Source organism: Antechinus flavipes, chromosome 2, assembly GCF_016432865.1.
Source record: "Antechinus flavipes isolate AdamAnt ecotype Samford, QLD, Australia chromosome 2, AdamAnt_v2, whole genome shotgun sequence".
In the NCBI taxonomy this organism is placed as follows: Eukaryota; Metazoa; Chordata; class Mammalia; order Dasyuromorphia; family Dasyuridae; genus Antechinus; species Antechinus flavipes.
The window spans coordinates 397,411,602-397,437,507 of NC_067399.1; positions in this window are offsets into that span (position 1 = coordinate 397,411,602).

Consider the following 25,906-nt stretch of genomic DNA (forward strand, 5'->3'; position numbering starts at 1 on the left):
CCATCTATCCCTTTTTATTCTGTGTTCTCTTAACATATCCTTTCATAAATATGCTAAAAAGGGATTCACTCCTCATACTAGAGGCCATGGTCTAATTCCCCTAACAATATACAGATACAAGCAGACCACACAGACTGTCCTTCATTTATCCTCACTCTCTGCATTACTGGTCCATCTTTTTTTTTCTCCCAATCACACATTTCTTTTATGACATACCTTCACTTGCTGCTGCCTAGTTTCTCATTTATAATCTACTGCAGCCAGAAAATAAAAATCATCCATCAGAAAAGCATTTCTGGTATATTCATTTTGCATATAATATAAAGTAAGGCCCTGTTTGGATATTCACCTTAAAACAAAGTGGGGTACCAGATCTTCAAAAATTTTATTATCCACAAATGGGAAGGTGACATAGATTAAGCAAATCTACAAAGTGTTTTGAAAAAAGATAACATTTGAGGTAGACAATTCTGTGCATATTGATTGATTGTATACACCATGGCTAGTTGTGTGTTCCTAGTTCTACAGCAGAACTGATGCTTTCACAAGAGTGTAAACTTGCTATCCAAACATATCATTTTGTCCTTGCATCTTCATACCAAATGCTCTGTTTCTGTTTAAAACAGAAACAAGCAAAAAAGTGTTGTTCATCTTCTTTATTATGGGAAATAGTTATAATTGGCATTTTGTCACATGTTAGGTTTTTGGTGGTGGTTTTTTCTTTTATTTTATGTTTGGTTTTTTGCCAGCCCCTCTTCTAAAGATGTCTCCTCCTTTCTGAAGTGCCCAATTCTGTGTGAGTGTATGGAGAAAATCTATTTCTCTGCTGTGACTGATGTATGATGAATTTGTGGAGCAGAGAGATCCAAAGTGATGTGTGCTGTTCTACAGAATGTGAATCTTGGAACAGAAACATCCATTACATATATTGCTTCTTGCAGATGGATTTGGTTAAAGGAAGGAGGACTTTCTCCCCAAGTTTTTGACATGATGACAAAATTTCAAGTATGTGTCTTAGATATGTTGTCCTGATTTTATGAGAGACAACTTCTCAAGGTTTCAAAAAACAAATCTAAGGCATTCTGGGAAATTGGCAGTCTAGACAGGAATAAGTGTGGTTTGGCTTCCCATTTTGATGATCATCTAAGAAGCAAAAAGTGCCATGTTTTCTATATTATATGCCCTAAGCGTTTCTTTGGCTTTTCAAAACCGTGTATGTTTATGCCCTGCAGGAATCTGAGAAAAAAACAGGAGATCAAAGAAGAGGCAGATGAGAATAATAGTTCACAATTCCCTAGCTCTTTAAGGTCTGCAAAGGCCTTTCTGGATAACAGCTACAAGAAGGAGAAAGAGGGACTTTTATGATCCTCACAAAATCATGATTATTCTACCAGCTTTTTAGATGAGGGAGCTAAATCTCACAGAGATAAAAAATGTCTTGCCCCCAAATCTCACATCCAATTCACTGCCTAAGGGCAGAATTCAAATCCAGATCTCTTGATGCCAAGGGGGAGGGCAGTCTTTTCACTACACAATTATAGAATAAACCCAGCTTTGTTGGAATGGAATTCCTTACATACTTCCTAAGCTGGTTTTTGCCTATGGGCACATTGTTTCACCTCCTTCCTCTCCAGTTTCCTCATCTGTCAAGTAGGGATAACTATATCTACCATATTAACATCTCCAAAATTATTAGGGTTTATAATAAAAGAGAAAATAACAGTGAAAGCACCCCAAGTACTCATATTTGAATTTTCCCTAGGGGCTAGACAAGTGGCACAGTGGATGGAGTGCCAGGCCAAAAGTCAGGAAAATTATCTTACTGAGTTTAAATCTAATCTCAGATATTTTATTAACTGGGTGACCCAAGTGACTTCACCCTATTTGCCTCAATTTCCTCACCTATAAAATGAACTAGAGAAGGAAATACTATTCTAGTACCTGCCAAGAAAACCTCAAACAGGATCAAAAATGAGAATAATATCAGCATCTACTTTCCAGGGTTGTTGTGAGATTCAAATGAGATAATATTTGTAAAGCATTTAGCACAGTGCCTGGTACATAGTAGATGCTATATAAATGCTAGCTATTATTAATATAATTATGACTATTATCATAAAATGAGATAATAATTGTAAAGCACTTAGCACATTATCCAGAAGGCAATGCTATATAAATGCTAGCTATGATTATTAATATCACTTGCAAGGGGAACAAGAACTTTGCTTTACTGCTGCTGGCAGATATTGCCTGCTTGTTTGTCTCTTTTACAGTGTTTCCAGTGCCACATTGAGACTTTCTGAAACTCCAAGACAATTTGCTTGACCAGGCACCAATTACCTTAGAATAGTATGACAACTGAAAGGGTGAATGAAAAGGGGTACAGGTGGTTATTCATAGGCTCAGAACATTTCAATGGGTGGACATTGATCATGCTGAGAAGGGGTATCCCACAAATATCATAAATATATGAAAAGGTTAAAAAATGTATTCATCCTAACCCAGCTATGAAATATGTTTTGTATAACTTCACATATATGGGTATCATATTGCTTGCATTTATCAAATTGGGAAAGGGGCTGGAAGGAGAGAATTTGGAACATAAATTTTTAAGAAATGAATGTGATATATATGTAATTGTGTGTGTGGGGGGAGGGTGTAGGTCACTGGTAACTATGGAGAAAACATCTTGTGTTGAGTGATGATGTTGGAAGCCAAGAATGAATCTAGAATTCTTACAACTTTCTGGAAAGCTCCTTTTCTTTTGTTTTGCGGGTTTTTAATAGTCTTTTTTTAAAGTTAGCTTTTTTTGTTTTAGTAGCATTTTATTTTCCCAAATACATGAAAAAGTAGTTTTCAACATTCACTTTTGCAAAACTTTGTATTACAGGTTCTTTCTCCTCTCTCCTTTCCTCCCCACTCCCGAAAGGCCCAAATGGTCTCATTCTAAAGTGCAGTAATATTCACCCAAAGAAGGTAAGAACCAAAGAATAGAGATGTAAGAAGATGGATGAAGGAAAGCAACAGAGGATGGTGCTTCAGCATGGAACAGTTATGGCACAAATAGCATGGAGGCATGTGATCAAGATTCCCCTTTTTGATGACAATAGAAATAAGACAGAAGTGAGAATCCATGAAGGCTTGAACCATGACAAGATTCAGAAGATGAAGCTTTGTCATCTCAGACATCAAGAGGAAATTTTCAGTCATGACACAGTCTCTAGCAACTGAAACCTTTCCCCACCTTGGAATATGAGTTTCCAAGTTCCCTCATCCTACACAAATGGTTACAATTTCTCATGAGCTATTTTGTGTTGAGGTTAAGATGGAGCCAAGAACAGGTTCTTCGTTTAAACTTTCTTTGTCAAAGAGTCAGACACCACTGCAAATAAATGCACAGCAATAAATATATTTTAAGAGGCAGAAGATGAGGACTCAAGCAGTGGTAGGGTGCTACAATTGAGTGGGATACCATACAAATGTTGAGGTTTTGCTTTCTATAGACATAAAATTTTCCCAATTTCTCTTCAAAGTCTTTTAAAGAGCATATTTACAGGTGAATTTCAAAATCAAATCTTATCTATTTGTGCTCACAATAAGCTGATTACTTATCATCACTGCGCTTAATATAATGATCACTTTCTTCAAAAAATTTTAAAAATTTCACAAAATCTTTGCCAAACATTTGATAATTATATCTACTAGTTATCTACACATTCTGGCCACTTCAGCCATATGGGAGTAATTTTTATTTTTATTTTTCTAGAGTACTAACTTTTTATGACTAATGAAAAAAGACAATTTCTTTTTTTATTTTTAAGAGACAATTTCTTAGCACAGTTCTGTTTTTACATATAAAAGGAGCACTTTAGAGTCAGCTTTGGGTAAGCAAATGATGTTATTCTATATTTGATGAATTATCATCCATTCCATCCTGCTCCTCCTAATTCCTCTATAAAGAATGATTCCCTTTAAGCTACATTTGATTTTCTGAGCGAGAAATTTCTATTGCTTTCACTGGAAAGAACCAATGACCAAAGCTTTCTTTGTCAACATTTTCCCAAGTAAAACTGGTAACAGTAGCAAACTTGAGTAAAGTTTATAGAAGTTGTTTGCTACAAAGAAAAACAATAACAAGGTATGTCCAAGAACAACATAGAGATATTTACTTCCATCTGTAGATACATCCATGTAGGTGATTTGTGTGGGCATATGCATTTCAATGAGGATTTCAGTAGTATAAGGAACTCCAGATGCTTGGAGCACTGAGAAGTAAAGTTGCCCATGGTCACATAGCCAATAGAGGTGAATCCAGCTCTTCCTAACTCCAAGCTGCCTCACTATACATTATACCATGCTAATTGTAGTAGGATATGGAGACTGGGGGGCGGGAGGGAGAGCATATATGTGAGGATTAGGGTAAGGGAACTCTGTGAGTTTGTGTATGTATCAGTGTGTCAGGATGTGGATATAAAAGATAGAGAGCTGAGCTCAGAGTTAGGATAAGCTGAGTTAACGTGTCACCTTTAACTCATAGTGGTTATCTGATTTTAGACAAGTATTCAGCCTTTGTTTTTGAAGAATGACACAAAATCATCAGCGTTACTCTTTCTTTCAGGCACTGAAGTTCAGTGGCAGGACAGAATTCAAGATGACTGGTAATGGTTTGGGTTGCAATGAATGATTTTAATCTGGAACTACAGAAGACACACACACACACACACACACACACACACACACACACACACACATTGTCCCAAAAATCTTACTGTACTCTTAAGTTATTAAAGTGGATGTTTCATTTAAAAACTATTAAGCTTAAAACTAATATTTTGGTCCACATCGGATACATATGTACAAATGTATTATATGTATATATGCATATATAACAATTTGGCATGGTGGATAGAAAATAGACCTCAGAATTAGAAAAATTGTGTCCTTGATAAATGTGGTTGTCTGCTTCGAGGAAAGTCACTTTAACTTCTCTGTACCTACCACAGACAATTCTCTAAGTCTAAAAGTTTAAGAATAGTTGCAGATCTGTATAGATAAGAGGAGTTTCTTCATTGAGTAATCCCAGACCAATTAAATAACAAATCCATACAAATATGTATGTGTATATACACATCTATGTACACATTACTGTCTTGTTGTCCAGTTGACCCAATTTGGGTTTTCTTGCAAAGTCACTGGAGCGCTTTGGCAGTTCCTTCTCTAGCTCATTTTATAGATGAGGAAATTGAGGCAAAAAGAGCTGACTGACTTGCCCAAGGTCACATGGCTAATAAGCCGCTGAGCTCTGATTTGAACTCAGGAAGGTGAGTCTTCCTTACTCCAGCCCACCACTCTAACCTCTGGGACATATAGTCATTCTATATGTACACACATATATATATGCACATATCTTGTACCTGCCACCAAAGTCCTCTTGTGGCAGAGAAGAGACTTTGGATTCTCAAAGGGTAAACCAAATGGTGTGAGATTTGCAGAAGATTCTGTGGCAGATTATGGGTTGCATATCCATCCTGTGCAAGAAAGCTTAGCTCAGTATAGTAAGGTTATTCTAGAAAGATGGACGTCTGGTGATCAATATTCTCAGCCAAAGCAATTAGGATAGCTAGCAGCTAGGAAAACACTGAATTCAAATCAGAAAGGCCTGAATTTGAATCTAACCTCAGATACTTACTGTGTGACTCCAGGAAAAATCAGTTTTATCTGCTTCAGTTCTCTCATCTATAAAACAAAAGAATAGTAATAGTATCTACCTCACAGGTTTGTTGTGAGAATAAGGTAAGTTAATATTTGTATGTGGTAAACTTTAAAGAGCTAAATAAATGCTAGTCATAATGATGATGAAAATGAAGTGATAATAACCATATGTATCAGTGGAGGAAGCACAGGTACCAAAGAAATCATAAATCCTAGAAATACTAAACTAAATATTAATATCTCTATTTAATTCAATTCAGAAAGCATTTATTAAGTGATTTGTATGTTTCTGGCACTGTGCTTTAACTACTATATACCCTTTTTTCTAGATACATACATTGCAATTAGAGATTACAATAAAGAAAATAGAACTGGAATGATTGTCCTAATACTAAAACTTGGCAAAATTATAAAGTGTAATTAGTTGTTTTCTGCTTGCTAAAAACTTCCCACTTTCCTTTATGATGTATGTTTTGGTCTCTATTTTGAGAGAACAAATGAATTCACACTAAAATATTAATTATTTAATTTGAATCTTACCCAGGAATAGTTGCTCTTTAAAAGAGGATGAAAAAAAGGATTATATATAAATAGAGTAACTCAATACAAAGCAATTCCTTGCTAATGATAAAATTTAAGTTATTGAGGCATTTGGGGCTGGGAGAGATAAAGAGGGTACAAAGGCCTTTTTAGAATTCCTCAAACCATATTAAGTAAGGCAATCAACTATTCCATGAAAGAATAAAATCAGATTTATTTCCACCACACGTGGAAATCAACAGTTAATAATCAGACATTTCCAAAAGTCTAATAGGTGACCTTGAACAGACCTGTATTCATGATCACTGGAGATTTCAAACACAAGAGCTACAGAAATGTTGAAAGACCATTTTCCAAGGATGTTAGAAGCGGTATTATTGTTCAGCTGTGGGCTGGACCAGAGGCTCCTTGAAACTCTTATTTCTGAAAGATGACAAATTCCAATGAAAACTGCTTTCTCTATCCCCTATTTGTCTCCCACTCATTCTTCCAACACTGACCCATCATTACTTTGTGTCCCAAATCTTGAGCACTTGTTCCCAGCTTGGGAAGAAGAATATTCAGAAAAGGAAAAAGTGAGAAAGTGGTTAGAGGCAAGGGTGTGTTGACAAATGTTTAACAACCAGTACCCTGAAAATGCAAGTTTAATCTGCATTATTACCATTTTTCTCCCAAACTTTTTAAAACTTAGTCAATCAACAAAACAATAAATTGAGCCCTGATTTATACTTTGCTGTTTTCTGAAATGCAAATGCTTATACTGAAAATTTAACAGTTGGGTTCCAAAACAGCCCTGATTAGAAGGGAAAATGAAAGAGGCATTTTATATCAATCTATAGCTGCTTAATGGGAAATGGAAGTAAGACTACCCAAAATGCCCATCAATTGAAGAATGGCTGAATAATGTATGTGTGTAATTACATGTCATGTATGTATATAATGCATGCATGTATGTAACGGATTATTATTGTTATATAAGAAATGATGAGCAGGCTGATTTCAGAAAACCCTGGATAGACTTATATGAACCAATACTGAGTGAAATGAGTAGAACCAAGAGAACATTATATACAGTTACCAAAAGGTCATGTGATGATCATCTATGATGAACTTGGCTCTTCTCAACAGTGAGATGATTTAAGGTAATTCCAATAGATTTGGGGTTTTCTCCAAAGAGAAAACTATGGAGATTGAATGTGGATTGAAGCATAGTATTTTCATTTTATGTTTCTTTGTTTGTTTCTCATGATTTTTTTCTCTTTAGGGTAATTTTTCTTACACAACATGATAAATATTATAATATATATAAAAGAATTGCTGTGTTGGGGAGGGGGAAAAGGGAAAGAGAGAGAAAAATTTGGAATACAAAATCTTACAAAAATAAATGTTGAAAACTATCTTTAAATGTATTTGGAAAATAAAATACTATTGAAAAACATTTTTTAAAAGACTACCCAAAAAAGCAACATAGTACAATTGCCTTTACTTTTCTTCTGCTTCCCATCTTTGTTTCCCCCAGTTCTCCCTTTCCTTTCTCTCCTCAACACACATATACACAATAAGCAGTTGTTACACTGAAGACAAAACACTAAATGAACAAACTTAAATAATCAAGTTTTACTGATTTTATTTGATAAACTCCAAGTGTAGTGAAGATCTGCAGACTGAAAATCAAGAGATCTAAATAATAGAACCACTAGAACTCATTAGCTGTATTTGTGACCCTGAGGAAATCATATCTTCCCTGTAGAGGACCTCGGATATTGGGGAACTCTGAAAAAAGTGTACTTGAAGCAAAGATACTTACAGCAGGGTGTTAACTTAATGTGATTGATGAGATGATGGTTCTCTAGTTCACGTATACTTAATATGGTGATATAATGGTTCTACAGTTGGCACATGCTCAGTATGCTGTAGTGATGTAATTATACTAAGGTATATAAGTGTTGGGAGGATTTGAAATAAGCAGACTCGAGAGAGACTCGAGTGAGTGTATGCTCAAGTTCAGACACAGGTACAGAGGAGACACAGATGAGGTCTCAGATGCAGAGGAGACACAGAAGTTGGAGAGAAAAACAGAGATCCTCAGGAAAGCTAGCCTAGATGTTACACTTTCCTGCACCTACTGTAGATATAGTTCATCTTGTTTTTGGCAAGACATTTAATAAAATATCTTATGTTATTCTCATGGAAAACACAGGGAGATATGAACCAGACCATAATATAACTAGAAGGATTCATAATTGGTTGAATAACTAGACTCAAAGATTAGTCATTAATGGTCAGTGTTAACTTATCAGAAAGTCTTGAGGAAAGTGCCCCAGATATGTTTGGCTTTCTGCTATTTAACAGTGAGCACTTGTTCCCAGCTTGGTAAGAAGAATATTCAGAAAAGGAAAAAGTGAGAAAGTGGTTAGAGGCAAGGGTGTGTTGATAAATGTTTAACAACCAGTACCCTGAAAATGCAAGTTTAATCTGTATTATTACCATTTTTCTCCCAAACTTTTTAAAACTTAGTCAATCAACAAAACAATAAATCGAGCCCTAATTTATACTTTGCTGTTTTCTGAAATGCAAATGCTTATACTGAAAATTTAACAGTTGGGCTCCAAGACAGCCCTGATTAGAAGGGAAAATGAAAGAGGCATTTTATATCAATCTATAGCAATCAATCAATCTAACAATAGCTAACATATTGGATAACAGAGTCAGAATTGAAAAACACCTTGTAAAGTTAGAATATTGAATGGAATTGAATAGGATGAAATTCAATAAGGATAAATGTCTCACATTGGTTTCAAGAAGGCAACTTGAGAGACAGAGTGATGAAACATGGTTAGAGAGAGAAAATTTGAAAAATGTTGAGTGTAGGATGGGAAGGGTTAATCTACTATAGACTCATTGTGAGTGAGTAGCATGATGTAGTAATGAAAAAAAGACAAAACTCAAATGCAGGTCTTCTACTTCCAATCTACAGCTTTTCTGAAAATAATACACATAGTGCTTTTTCTACTAGACAATGGTGATACATAGGAAACAAAGAATTAATTTTAGGGGTACTGAAGAGGAAAACATTTCAGCAACTCACCTTCTGATTCAGTCAGCTAAATGTTTCTAACAAAACACTTTTCAAGGAAAAAATATTTCCCCAGAACAGCATTTTTCTATAATTAGGCAATTTTCTACCCAGTAACTTACTTTTGTTTCTAGTCTAAGAAAGAAAGAGACTCATGGGGAAAATTAGTGGAAGTTCTATTGGTCCTGTAATCAATGGCACTAGAGTGAACTGGCCTCTTGCTGAAAAAATTAAAGTAGCAAACTTCCTACTCTAGGTTCATTCATTACATACTTATACTATATAATTATAATATTACACCAAAGGGCATCATTGTCTTAAATAACCAATCCTGCCAGTTTCTCAACCTACTTAGGCTACTTGACCTCTTCCTTCACTCCTCCTCAACTCTACACAAGGATATTTATACCATTGATCTTACCATTACCCACAACTATTCAGTTTCCTTTATTAGAAACTATTAAATGACTTTGTCCAAATACAATTTCTTATTCCATCTCCCCAAACCTCATTCCTCCTGAATTTATTGTTCATCCTCACTGTGATATTCAATCTCTCTAATCTTCAGTATTTTTGAGGACTCTTTCTCTGACTTAATTTTCTCTGATCCTCTCTCTTGACATTTTAGATAACTCATTTAATTCTACATGTCACTATTTGTTTTTTAAAGACTATATCTCTATATCTTACCTGTTTTGAAAGTACAGGGGTTAATTCATGGATCTATTCCCATTTTGTTTGATATAAGAGTTTTGATCTAATCTATTTTCTAACTTGGGGCAAGGCCTACCCTTATTAGGAAACTTAATAGCCCTTCATTTCTGAGCACTTGACAAATTAATGCCAAACTTAATGTGGAACTTAGCTCTTAGCAATTAGAGGCCTGAGGTTGCCTGATAGCCAGAATTACAGGTATATGTCACTTTACCAACCTTCTCCAACTTTCAATCCCCTTCCACCCTGCCTTGCTAATCCTCCATCTACTCCTGAGCTGTTTAATTGAACCAAAGAACAGAAAACAACTGTGTGGATTGTGTCTCCTACATATTTGTGTTACCTGATCACTATCAGGCCCTCATGATAGCAAAACAATCCTTTAACCTAATCCCTAATTGATTTCCTATACTATTTTCCTCAGTGATCATTCTAAAAATTTTGTCCCCAAGCCTCTTAGAAAATTCCATTCTCTTCTCCCACGATTTAGAATCTTACCTCATACTTTATTGAGAAAGTAGAGGTCATTTGCCATGAGCTTCTTTTCATCCTATTTACATTTTACAAAGGATTGGTTTCATCACACATTCTCTCATTTTTTATTCCAACTTCTGATGAAGAGGTAACCCTTCCTAACAAGGTCAACCTTCATCAAGTAAAAAGTCAGTCACTTTCCATTGTCTCCAGCAAATTGCCCATATAATAATCTTTTCTTTCTCTCTTTTCTTCATTCTCTCCCTTGTTCCTTTTCTACTACCTATAAGGGCTCAATTCTCCACAATTCTTAAAAAAAAAGACCCTTTAATTCCTTTAAACGATGTCCTAAATTTATCCTCCCATTCTCAAACCTCCAGAAAATATTGTTTATACTTATTGCCTCTACTTTCTGTCTCCTAAAACTTCTGTAATCTGGATTCTGAACTCATAACTCAACATAAAATGTTTCTCCAAACTAAGTTATCACTGACCTACACACATACATACACACACACACACACACAATTACATATATATCCATATATATCACATTCATTTTAAAAAATTCTATATTCTAAATTCTCTCTCTCCCTCCAGCCCCTTCCCCACTTTGAGAAGGCAATCAATATGATACTCATACATGTGAAATCATACAACACATATTTCCTAATTTCCTAATTAGACATGTTGCAAAAGTAATAATAAAGCAAGAAAAGTAAAGTGAAAAATGAATGCATCAGTTTTTACTCAGAGTTCATCTTTTCTTTCACTGATGATAGATAGCATTCCAATGATCTCTTAATTATTAGATATGATGATGATAAATGTGAAAATATGTTTAGAAGACTTGCACATGTTTAACCTATATTGGATTACTTGCTATCTAGGAGACAGAGGAGGTGGAAAGGGAAGGAGAAAAATATGGAACACAAGGTTTTGCAAAAGTGAATATTGAAAACTATCTTTACTTGTACTTTAAAAAATAAAAATCTATTATAAATTTTTAAAATTAAAAACATTTTAAATATATACATATAGTGGGAAAAGTTATTAAATATGATTCCCTTTCTTTTCAATCTTTGTTCTTCTAGACAATTGAGTAGCACAGTGAATAGAATGTTAGACTTAGAGTTAAACATATTGGAGTTCAAATCTGGTCTCAGACACTTACTAGCCATGAGATCCTGGATAAGTCACTTAACTATTACCTACCCAGTGTCTTCATTTGTAAAATGGAAATAATAATAACATCTACCTTCCAAAGTTGTTGTAAAGATTGGGTGAGATAAGACTTATAATAAAGCACTTTATACATTTTAGAATGCTGTATAAGTACTATATATTATTATTAATATCTCTATAATATCTATTAATAACTAATACACTTAATAATATGATATAATATCTATTAATAATAATTAATATTATTGATGTTGTTGACTACCTTTTCTTCCTGTTTATTTTCTGGGGAGCCCAAAGACATAGAGGATCTTACCCAAGGTCATGTGGAAAAGTGTAGTAAAAGGAATTCTAAACTTGGAGTTCCTTGGGAAGATCCTAATTAGAATCCTACCTCTGACAATTAGTACCTGTGATCGTGAATGAGTCATATTTGCTCTCTGAGGATTAGTTGCTTTATCTATAAAAGAGAAATAATAATACCTGTGAAATCCATTTCCTAGCATTATTGCCAGTGTCAAGTGAAATAATGGATGCAAAATGATCTGTAAACTTCAAATGTTATGTAAAAGTCAGCTATTATTATGATTGTCATTGAGAAAACAAGCACTCAAATTTCCTGAAGCCCAGTTCTTCCCAATACACCACACTGATAATTAGCTGAGAATTAAATGAATGAAATTCTTCCTAAAATTCTTGAGCATTTCTAATCTCCCTGACAAGAAAGGCTGAAAAAATGCAGGGCTGGAAGAAGGGTCATGGAGAAGTGGAAGAATTGGACAATGGAGAGACTAAGGCATGATACTTTTTCCTTCAGTCTCTGGAAAACAGGTTCTGCAGTATACCTCTAATACACACTGACCTCTGGTGGGTACAGAGAAAAATGTCTTTAATCAGCTATATCATTATCCAGAGAAGTTATCAAGAGCTCAGGACTAACACACACACACACACACACACACACACACACACACACACACACACACATATACATCCCAAATTAAGATAAAGAAATGAACACAGTAGCCTACTCAATCTCATTTTCCATTTAATAATAGGTAGTTTGGAAAAGATCTAGATATTTAGGTGAACAGCAGTTCAATGAATCAACCAAGTAGTATGGCAACTAATGTGATTAGGAAAGTGATAGACTCATTAGGCCATACTGCACCCTTGCTAAGCCCTATCTGGATAATTGTATTGCATTCTAGATAACACATTATAGGATGGACACTGATAGATCAGCTCATACCTGAGGAGAGTGATCAGGATGGTGATGGTGATGGTTTTATTATATAAATGTTATTATATTATATTAACGTTATATTATATAAATGTTAGTCAAAGGAACTGGGAGTCCTTAAATTAGAGAAGAGAAGGTTTGTAAGGAGTATATTTGTCTTCATGTATTTGAAGGTATAACCCTATAAAAAGTTTGAAAGATATAGTTTTGGGGGTAATTGCTAGCAGATTATCAATAAAAAGGATCAGTGGCATTCTCAAATGACAAAAACATTCCATGGAATCCATTCAATGCTTATCTGCCCTTGGAAGAGTAGATGTTCTTGAGCATGGAAATTAACTCTGATTGGTTAACAAGTAATGAGAGAACAAATATTATGGCCTTCAATTAGAAAGACTCATCTTTCTGAGTTCAAATCTAGGCTGAGACACTTTATCTGGATGACCCTGAGTAAGATACTTAGCCTTGTTTGTCTCAGTTTCCTCATCTGTAAAATGAAGTGGAGAATGAGAAAGGAATGGCAAACCCCACCAATATCTTTGGCAAGAAAACTCTAATGAAAAGTAGTCTTATTCTAATGAGGGTCTGAATGAGGTATATGATGGATCACTTGGTCTTAGTGAAAGAGACTTTTCTATACCTATATCACTTCATGTAGGGTAATCTAGACAAAAGAGAAATTCATTTCCCTTCAGACTTGTCTGACTGAAACATAATAGTCCAGATTTCAACAGACTAGAATCTCTTTACCTTTTGATCAGATCTAAATTTTCCCTATGGGTTGTGTCAGCTCAAGAGTTTATTTTTTCACTCTTTATTAGTCCTGCCTTTCAAAGGCTGACTGAATATAGTAGAAATACTCCAACAGGGAGTGGAGAACAGAAGAGAGGGGAATCTTAGTCCTAATTCAATAATTCAATTATTATTTTTCTCTAATATTGTCATGTAGAAGAGAAATTTGACATTTTCTCCTTGATCTGAGTATAGTAAAAGTGAGGAGTGAAACTTAAAGAAGACAGATTTAAACTCCAGGTAAGAAAAAATTCCCTTAGAATTAATATTTATCCACAAATGAAATGGATATATTAGCTCCCCTCTTCATTAGAGGTCTTTAAGCCAAGACTGGATGACCATTGACATAGGCACAGAGAAATCTTGATCAGGCATCAACTCAATGATTTCTGTGGCCCCCTCCAATCCTGGCATTCTGGGAATCAGATCCAAATTACTGTATAGATGTGGTAGGCACTGAGAAAATATAAAATTTAGCTAAGAGATCACACTCTCATGGATCTTAAAAGCTAATGCCAAAAAAACCCTTTAAATTTAAAAAAATTTTAAAAAGCAGTGCCACTCAGAATACTCCTGACCTATTAATCTGTGTTACATCATTTTCCCAAACAATGGCAATTCACTGGCTATAAGACTAAACTGGTGGTCATTCTGTTAAAGTGTCAGATGATTGTACCTTAGGACTAAAACAAGGATACTTGCAACAAGATAGAATTGATGAGATGATGGTTCTTTATTAGTATACATATACTTAGTACTTAGCAGGGTAATGTAATAGTTCTCTAATTCATACATATTTAGTATGCTGTAATAATGTAATTGTGATATGATATTTTAGGGCTGAGAGGACTGAAAATGAGCCATTCCATGAATCTTTGACCATCCTCCTGGTGGCGCTCCTGCCTCCTGCACTCCTCCACTAAAATCAAGACTGGGTCAGACTGTGACAGACATAGACTGTGAAGGAGACAGACTGTGAAGAAGACAATAAAGACTTTAGACTCTATTCCTGACTATTTTTGAGGTGTTTATCCTGCTGAGACCAATACCATTCCAGAGGACCTCTAGAAAGCTAGCCTGAACATTACATTTTGGTGCCCAAATGTGGATATAAGGACCTACAGTCAGCAGTTTGACTGACATGATCATAAATTCAGTGGAGAAGTTCCTGTGACCTGGAATAAGGTGAGTAAACTAGTCACTGTCGTTTTTGAACTAAAATGGGGCAAATACTAAGAAAAGAGCCTTCCCCATCCCAAGGGAAGTATGTAGCAAGCATAGTTAGGTTAATAAAGAAGCAAGGTTTGTTGGTAACTTGGGAGTAGATCACTGGATTCTTAGAAATATTAAAGTACACATCTCCTTGGTTCTCTAAGGAAGAAAAATTACAGTCAGATAAGTGGAAACTTATATATACATACAACATAATACAACATAATACAATTGACTTTAAGGAATCCCACAAGTTTTAAAATAAGGAAAAAGGAGAAAGAGTAGGAGGGGATGGTACTGACAAAGCAGCTGAAAAGCATGAAGAATTGGACAAGAAAGGAGTTAAGTACAGTGCTGATGAAATTAAGAAAAATCTCAATCAACACCACCAGTCCAGCAGCTTTGTCCATCCCCATGACATGATTACAAAAGGCATTAATTAAAGCTAAAGATGAAAGACAAGATACATCTGATTTGAAAATAGAAGCATACCCTGTGATTGAAGAGTTTGATTCTTCAGGTCAAGAAAGAAGATATATTCCTTTTAATTTGGAAATTATCAAAGATCTGAAAAAGGCTTGCACTCTTTATGGGTCGAATCCCTAATGACTGGAAATCTATATCAAGGGCATGTTTAGAATCTGGACAAAACTTGTTGTGGCTTTCTGAATATAGTGAACTCTGTAGAATACAAGCCCAATGAAATAGGCAACCTGGAGTTAATATACCAGTCCCTTTGATCAACTAGCAGGTTTAGGTCCTTATGCAGACACTTTAGCGCAGACTAATATGAGCAATTTTCTGTTGCTGCTATCAATGCATGGGGCACCCTCTCAGGAAGACAAGATAGAGGGGAAGCCTTCACAAAAATAGCACAAGGTCCAAATAAACCCTTTGCTGATTTCATGGGGCATCTGCAGACAGCTGTCATATGAACTATTGGTGAAAATGTAGCAACAGAAATTATAAGACAACTTGCTAAAGAAAATACTAATGTTGATTTGTAGAAGAATTATACTAGAACTACACAAAGATGCTCCTTTAGATGAGCTCATAAGATGCTATGCCACAGTGGGCACAAATACCTTTTATACTCAGGCTATGATGCAGATTTCTCAAGATCTGAACATGGGAAGATAGGGTCTCTTTTGGCAAAGGACTTCCAGAGAGATTCGTCAATGCTTTCAAAGTGGTAAAGTAGGGCATTGGAAAGATCAGTATTGCATAAAGATAGAGTGAAAAAACAAGATGGGAAAAACAAGACCTAAAACCCTATGTCCAAAATGCAACAGAGGCTTCCATTGAGCATCAGAATGTAGATTGACTAAGGGAAATGGGAAGTGAGGCCCACCTCCAGGGCCCCAAGCAAAAAACACTTGAAGCATGATGGCAGCTAATGTTACCCCCAGAGAGTCTTTAGAAGTTCAGTACTCTGACATGATCAATCAATTGAGAAGCAATCTGATGGAGCAAAGGAACTGCAATTAGGGAGCAATGAAGACAGTGGCTTTACATGATTCACCTGAGGAAATGTGTCATGTGGACATAGAGCCAGCATTGAGACCAGGAGGATTTCATTCAAGACCTACCTTTAAAATATATTGTCTGTATGTCCCTAAGCAAATTGCTTAGGACACTATTGCCTAGAGTACTATAGGCAACTTCCTAGTACTGTAAGTTGCAGAGAAGGTTCTTGTCTGTGCTAATAAAAGAAATTTCTTCACTCATGAATTGGATCTTTTTATACTATTAATTTTTTGATTTTTGATAAAGATGCACTGGCTCTGGCAGACAGGTTTTATAACCCACTGGAAGGGCAGTGTCCAGTCCAAGCAGCTCCACTATCTTTAGATAATCACCAGGTGATGCGGAGAGATCCAGAAAAATAATGAATGGAAGGGACCAGATAGGTTAACTGCTTGGGGGAGAGGGTTTGCTTGTATCTCTACAGATGGAGAAGGAATCAGATGGATGCCAACAAGCCAAATCCACCTTTTCCATCAGGGAAAAATGGGGAACACCCCTAAAACAAAGGAGAAGACCCAAAAAACATTGGGTAGTTCCGTCATTGACTGTACCCACCACTGAAAGAACATGACAGTTATGGCAATTGACTCATGAACATCAAAAATTGTTAATAAGACTTTGCAGGACTTCAAAACCTGAAGGAATCATTGGATTCCCTGACATGTGAAGTGATGGACAATAGATTGGTTTTGGACTATCTCTTGGCTGCTGAAGGAGGTGTATGTGTGAATGGTATTTATATACCCTCCTTCTAGGACTTATGGACATGTATAATTCCTCATGTTGATTCATGTTGTTTATTACACCACTACTAGTCTGTTATATTACTATGTGCTTGTGTAATATCTCCCATGTTGATGGATTTATGTATACCTGTTTCAAGTAAGACCCTTTAGTCCAGAGGAAAGCTGCTAACAATATCTAGTTTGGTGTTCTCACTTCCCTGAGTAGTTAGAGAGGGCATGATCACCTCCTTTTTGGTCTTTTCATCTGTCTTCCTGAGAAGTCAGGGAGTGTGTGACCATCTGTGTTCTAAAACAAAAGAAAGAGGGAGATATAGAGGGCTGAAACTCTGGAAAAGTATACTTGAAACAAGGATACTTACAATAAGGTGTTAATTTAGTGGAATTGATGAGATGATGGTTCTCTAGTTTACATATACTTAGTACTTAGCATGGTGATGTAATGGTTCTCTACTTCACACATATTCAGTATATTGTAATAGAGTATTTTGTAATTGTAATAGAGTATTTAAGGGCTGAGACGACTGGAAATGAGACATTCCATGAATCTTTGACCATCCTCCTGGTGGCGCTCCTGCCTCCTGCACTCCTCCACTAAGATCAAGACTGGGTCAGACTGTGACAGACAAAAACTGTGAAGGACACAGACTGTGAAGAAGACAATAAAGACTTTAGACTCTATTCCTGACTATTTTTGAGGTGTCTATCCTGCTGAGACCAATACCATTCCAGAGGACCTCTAGAAAGCTAGCCCAAATATTACACACTACCTTTTTGGATTTTCAGCCATTTGTGTTATTCATGCTTGGGTTTGAATTCCATTGTCATTCTTGACAAGAAGTGTGCATACTAAAAAAAAAAAAAAAAAAAAAAAGGCTGAGTTTAGAATTGGAGGACTTAGGCTTTGCCGCTTACTACTTGTGTGACCTGAAATAAGTCACAATGCCTGTGGACTTCCATTATCTTATTTAAGGCCCAATCCTATGCTAACTCTGTAATCCACATTAGACTAATATTAGGTTAAGTAGGGTTGTCCCAATGTAGTCCCTGCTGCTATATACTCACAGAATCTGCAGATAACATGTCCATGGTCTGAATTGGCATTCCAGATCCTAGTTCTCTGATCCTTCCATTCTGTAAAAAAAGGAATCTCTTCAAAAAAAGCAGGATATCTGAGCCATATTCTTCTAAGTGAACATGATAAAAATGCATTCATTTCAATATATAAGCTACAAAAGGTGTAATGCTGTCTACTCAAAGAACCAGGTCAATATTTATGAAATCAAATTTTGTGAAAACTAGGGGAGTGTCAATCAGTCAAAAAGAATTTTGTTAAGTGTCTATGATGTGCCAGGCACTGCTAAACAAAGAAAGAATAAAAGACAGTTACTGTCCTCAAGGAGATTGCAGTCTAATGCTAGGAAATAACTTATATACACTTAGGTACAAATAAACTAGGTACAGGACAAACTGGAGAAAATTAATAGATGGGAAGGAACTAAAATTAAGGAGGAATCTGGAAAATACTCTTCCAATTTTTTAAAAAATATGTTCTTTAATGTTAAGGTTACATATCTATCTAGAATGTATTAGAACATGGAATAAGTTTAATATTTTTCAGACTGCTTTCTAGTTTTCCCAATAATGTTTATGAATAAACAGTTTTTCCCTGGGTAATTAATTTTTTCTTCTACTTAACCAAACACTAGGTTATTGAGTTCTATTATTTCTGGAGTCTAGTCTATTTCATCAATCTATCTCTCAATTAAAAAAAAAAAACAGATGGCTTTGAAGACTTTTGCTTCATAATAATGTGTTATTCCTCCTTTGTTTCTACTTCTTTTATCATTTCCCTTGATATTCCAGATCCTTTGCTTCTTCAAATGATTTTTATTACTATTTTTCCAAGTTCTATAAAGAGTTCCCTTAATATTTTGATTAGTAAAAGTATTAAAATGGTACTGTGTATAGAGTGTCCTAACTGAAATCAGGAAGACTCACCTTTCTGAAAAATGAAATCTTGGCTTCAGATACTAGTAGTGCTGGACAAGTCACTTAACCCTGTTTGCTTCAGTTATCCAGCTGGAACTGGAGAAGGAAATGGTAAATCATTTGAATATCTTTGTCAAGAAATCTCTAAGCGGGGCCACAGAGTCAAATACAACTAATCAAAACTAACAACAAAATGAGCAGCATATTTGTCTTATAAAAGGATTCTGATAAGGAACTTTCCTAATTTTTTAGAATAATTTATGAACTATGAGAGCTAAATGTTAATCCATGAGGAACAGGACATTTTCCTTTGGCAGTTAATTTACTATTAGATCAAACCAGGAGATCATTATACACTTCAACAACGATATTGTATGAGGACATATTTTGATGGAAGTGGATTTCTTTGACAAAGAGACTTAACTGAGTTTCAATTGATAAATGACGGACAAAAGCAGCTACACCCAAAGAAAGAACACTGGGAAACGAATGTGAACTATCTGCATTTTTGTTTTTCTTCCCGGGTTATTTATACCTTCTGAATCCAATTCTCCCTGTGCAACAAGAGAACTGTTCGGTTCTGCAAACATATATTGTATCTAGGATATACTGCAACATATCCAACATATAAAGGACTGCTTGCCATCTAGGGGAGGGGGTGAAGGGAGGGAGGGGGAAAAAAAATCGGAACAGAAACGAGTGCAAGGGATAATGTTGTAAAAAAAAAAATTACCCTGGCATGGATTCTGTCAATATAAAGTAATTATTAAATAAAAATTAAAAAAAAAAGAAAGGAAAAAAATTTACTATTAGATCTATTCTTCCCCCCTTACCCCCTGAGATTGGGCTATTTAAGATTTCTATCTGGACCTCTGATAGTTTTATAGTTTATATTTTTGAGGGTATTACTCTATTTTCATGTGTGTTTTCAGTTTTATTAGCATATAACTGCACATTATAAGTTTTGATTATTCTTTTTGTTTCTTCTGGTTTTGCAGTGATTTCATCTTATTCATTTACTATTTTATTAACTTGATTTTGATTTAATCAGATTCATTAAGGATTTATTTCAGTTTTTTAGTTTCCAAAAGAGCACTTTTTATTTTTTAATTGATTATTTTTATGGTTTTTAGTTTTTAATTTATTTAATTTTTCTCTAATTTTTAATATCTCCTCTTTTGTGCTCATAGTATATTTGTTGACTTTTTAAATTTTACAAATGAATATTCAATTTATAAATCTTCCCTTTTTCTATTTTGTTAATGAACAATTATAAGGATTTGATCCTTCCTCTGAGGATTGTTTTAGCTGGATCCCAGAAAGTCATCATTATTGTTTTCTTTTATATAGTTATTCATTGTTTCTATGACTTGTTCATTCATTATTTAAGATTCCATTGTTAAGTCTTCCTTTGGGTCCATATTTTTGTTTATGGTTTGTATCTTTTGTTTGTGGTCCCTAACTCAATTTTTATTTCATTATGATCTGCAAAAGATGTATTGATTATTTCTGTCTTTTTACATTTATTTCAGCTATTGGTAGAAGACAAACTGTTAACCAAGTAAGAGATAGAGACAATTGCAAAAAATAAAATAGATAACTTTCCTTACTTGAAATTGAAAAGTTTCTGTTCAGACAACTTTGATCCATCTAGGATAAGAAGAGAAATTATCCAAAAGAAAAAAATAATCTTTATATCCAATTCTTCTGAAAAGGGCTTGTATACAATTTATATCAACAATTAATAAATATATATTTTAAATAGTTATTAAGATTTCTGTTGGGGGGGATACAGTTAAGGCATGGGATGTGAATAATGATTGATAAATAGTGGACCATGTGCAAAAATGTTTGTGGCAGCCCTTTTCGTAGTGGCAAGAAACTAGAAATTGAGTCGATGCCCATCAACTGGAGAAGGGCTGAATAAATTATAGTATATAAATGTTGTGGAATATTATTGTTCTATAAGAAATTTCTGTAATTTCTATAAGAAATGATCAGGATTTTAGAGGGGCCTGGAGAGACTTACATGAACTGATGCTAAGGGAAATAAACAGAACCAGAAGATCATTGTATGTGACTATATCAATATTAAAGCCCAATCAATTCTGATGAACTTGACTCTTTCCAACAATGAGATGATTGATGCCAGTTCCAATGATCTTGTGACAAAGAGAGCCATCTACACCCAGAGAAAGGACTGTAGGAACTGAATGTGGATCAAAACATAACATTCTCACTCTTGTTATTTGTTTGCATTTTGTTTTCTTACTCATTTACTTTCTTTTTTTGATCTTATTTCTCTTGTGCAATAAGAGAATTGTATACATATTGGATTTAACATATATATATATATATATATATATATATATATATATATATTTAATAACTTTTTATTGACAGAACCCATGCCAGGGTAATTTTTTACAGCATTACCTCTTGCACTCACTTCTGTTCCGATTTTTCCCCTCCCTCCCTCCACCCTCTCCCCAGATGGCAAGCAGTCCTTTACATATTAGGATTAAACATATATTTTAACGTGTTTAATATATATTGAATTGCTTGCCATCTAGGGGAGGGAGTAGGGGAAGAAGAAGAAAATCTGAAACACAAGGCTATGCAAGGGTCAATGTTGTCAAATTATCCATGCATGTTTTGATAATAAAAAGCTTTAATAAAAAACATAAATAGTGGGCGTTGATCTAGTAAAGGAGCCTGAGAAGGAGTAGACAATAGATAAAATGAGAACCAAGAGAGAGCAAAAATCATGAGAAAGTGATCAATAGTGTAAAATACTACAGAGTGATCAATAAGCATGAGAATTGAAGAAAAGCTATTAGATTCGGCAATTCAGGAATCACTGACAACTTTGTAGAGAGCAGGTTCACTTGACTGCTAGAATCATAAACCAATTTGCAAAGGCTTGAGCAATGAGAGGAAAGGGAATAGAGGTAGTGGACAAAGAATAGACAACTATTTCTGGAAAATTATACCCCAAAAAGTAAGAAGAAAAATCATTTCATGAGACACTTGGTTATCTCTTATTTCAGGGCTCAGCCTCACGTTGTGAGAAAAAGACTGTTATAAAAATAATAGTAATATATAGTCAACATCTGTTTAAAAGAAATTAGTATTGTAAATTTGTGAGTTCAATATTATAGGTACAATATTATAGGTACACTGTCCAATAATATAAATAACTACTGTTCACATCCTCTTAGAAATCTCAGGGAATCCATCTAGTTTGCTTTTTCATATATATATATATATATATATATATACCAATATAGTGTATGGTCTGTGTAATTATTCTTCAATTTTACTAGATAAGTGGCTTACTTCTCTTTCTCATTATATATGTATATGTTGATATTCCATACAGGGAAAGGGGAAAGAAAGGAAAGAAGTATTTATACAGTACCTATTTTAAAAATAAAAAATATTATCTCATTTCATTTTCCAATATCCCAGTAAGTGAGGTATTGTTATAATTCCCATTTTAGAACTGGAGAAATTGAGGCACACAGAGAGTAAATGACTTGCTCAGAGTTATACAGTTAAAAATTATCTGAGACCAGATTTTAACTCTGGCCTTTGTAACTCAAGGCCCAGTGCTCTCGTCTCTATGCCACTAGCTACTTACAAGTCATTTTTCCCCAAACATTTCTTATTGGTTAATAAAATGATCTGTGATTCAGTGTCTGTCCAAGGACTTGAGTTTTCACAGACTCAGTCTGATCTTGCTAGACAATCCCCTAATCCCAAGAAGTTTAGTTTAAGGCTTTTTTTCTTTTTGGCGGGGAGGGGCGTGGTGTTTCACTACCCTCACCTGAAGTTAACACATGAAAACCCTTCTAAAAGTTTAGCTATAGTTTGTGTCTTGATTTCTCTTAACATGGGTAAGAAGGTATTCAAGTATTCAGTGAATCAATGAGTATTTGGAATGGGATAGACTTAAGAACTTATAAACAAATTCAAAAGCATAAAGCACTCTAATAGTTCACTAGTCTCCCCAGAAGGGAATTAAACTTGAGATTGTTCCATAATTCCAGCAAGTCCTTTCTGACAGTCCTACAAAGTCTCTGTAAGACTCCTAGTATCACTCTGTGACTTGGACTCTTCCAGAATGAAAAGTACTTTGGATGTTCCTGAGTAAACAACTCCCTTTCCACTAGACCTTATGATTTGCATAATTTTTTGGTGTTGGTCTCTAGACAAAATAATGATTAGGAGAAGGACTCTATGGACTACCCAGGGCATCCTCTTTTTCTTTAGAAGTTATAGTTTTTGAACTCTAAAATTCAAAAATGCTTGAATTTGGAATTACCCATAAGGCCATCCTCAAAACTGGGACCAAGATTCTACTACCCATGCAATTAAAAATCGGGCCCTGCTTACCTTCCCCTTTTACACACACACACACACACACACACACACACACACACACACACACACACAGAAAGAGAGGAGGGAAGCAGAGAAAGGAGGGGAGACAGAGACAGAGAGGCAGAAGGAGAAGGAAAGAGAGAGAGGAAAAGAGAGAGAGAGAGAAAGAGAGAGAGAGAGAGAGAGAGAGAGAGAGAGAGAGAGTTGTGTTGCTTTTAGCTTACTAAAATCATATTTTATTTTAATAAGCAAATCATGCCTTTTATAACATTCTCTTGCTTATTGGACAATCTAAGTATTTACAATGGACATGCTTGGTATCATATGACCTCCATCACATACAATGTACCATTTAGTATCAGAAAATATTAACAATAGGATTATTTACACTTTAAAATAGATTTTGCTTTTTGGTCAATTGTATAAGCTAGAATGGAAGCGCTGCCATGTACTTTTACTATAAATCGCTTTTCTTGGGAAGTGGAGAAGGTAAAAACAATTCTTCCTTTCCTACATTTCTGCACTCTAGAAGGCATAAGAGAAATGAAAAAGAGGGAACTCTAAAGATGAGAAAGATCATCTTACTTTTATAGACCACAAAGAAAGATAGTTGATCTTTAGCCACTCCCAGGGAATTTCACTTGATCTATTTTCAGGAGTCCAAATCTCTCTTGAAAAGTGCTCTTCAATTAATAACAGTGATTCTAAAATCCATTCAGGTTCAGAGAGGAACTACCCTGCCCCTTCAATCACCCTGATATGCTCATGCTCATTTTGAACTTTTTTTGGTTGAGGAACCAACTTGAAATCCTTCATACCTTTTTCCATTTTCTACAAAAATGGATCTATCAAATGGTCCATCTTTGGGCTTTCAGACTGAACTTCAGCAAAAGTGATTTGGAGAAGAAATTTCTCTGCCCCATCCTACCCTCCCTCTCATTACCTAACCTAAGGCAGAAAATAGTGTCTTGCAGGAAAGGCATATATTTGAAAAGTTAGTATCTACCTGTCCAGAGGGCCAAAGAGTCTAGAATCTTAAACTCCTGGCTACCTTTTTTGTTCCTTTTCTGAACACAAGGCAGAAATAAGAGATTGCTGGAGTGGACTTTCTTAGCTTTGCAAATACCTCATGGGTAATCACAGATTCAAGAAATATTTTCAAGAATCTTTAAGAAACTGAAAATTACCTAGTCCTTTGAATTCAGACCTCCTAAAAAGTGGTTTCCTGAACATTCTGCATTTTGGCCAAAGCAGCCTAAGAAGTTGGATGACTGGAGCTGCAACAGAATGGGTAGAAGAAAAGGAGAGGCTCTGAACAATGCAACCCTACATGATATTATTGGGACATGCTCAGTGTCCTGGTGGAAGTTAATTAGGGAGTTTTTGTTAAACAAACCCCCAAAACATCTTTATCTTCTATAGGAACTACAGAGTACAAATTACTCCTAGTTTGTGATAGTTATGTTGGGCAAAGTAAAAAGTGAAGTAAAAAAACATGATTATCTGAAAGTGCACACATTTCATATCTGTCATATTCCTTCCTCCATTACTCTATTAAAATACATTTTCCCTCCCTTCTACTCCCCAACCCATTAAAAAAGAAAAGAAAAACTTTTTTGAAATAAATATTATACAGTCAAACAAAACAAATTTTCTTAATGGCTGCAATATAACAATTTTGGAAAGCAGGTTAGAATTATACCCAAAATGTCATTACACCTGTTACTTCCTGAGGAATTCCATTCCACTTACTATGGCTCTAATTATTAGGACTTTCTCTTTTATCAACCTGAATTTGGCTCTTTACAATCTCTGTTTATTAATCCTATAACGTGTGGATCACATTCTCTTCATGTCCCTGAAGATAGATAAAGAAGCCAATGTGCAAAGGAGCTAGCATTTGGAAGACATGCTAATAGTGATCTAGAGTTGCATATCCTCACTTAAAATTGAAAGTTAGAAGACCACTCTAAGAGCTCTCTTCTTTCAAGCTCTCAAGAACTCTGTCCCTCATGCAAATATACAGTTCTGAATAACCAAACTCCACCAATAAGGATATTTCCAAGATACCAGCCAGAAGTTCTATGCTAATTCTGCTATCAGTGGTAAAGTGGAATATATACCTGCTCATGATAAAATGGTAAGATATTGTCTTAAAATTTATATGTAAAAATTTTTTACTGCAATTACCTTTGGTGAAGGCATACTTTTACTATCTCAGTTATATATTCTTTATATGAAGTATCACTTTAAAGTAGTTATACAGTGTTTAATCACGTTTTGCTCTGGAGGTAAAATCGACAGTGGTACACA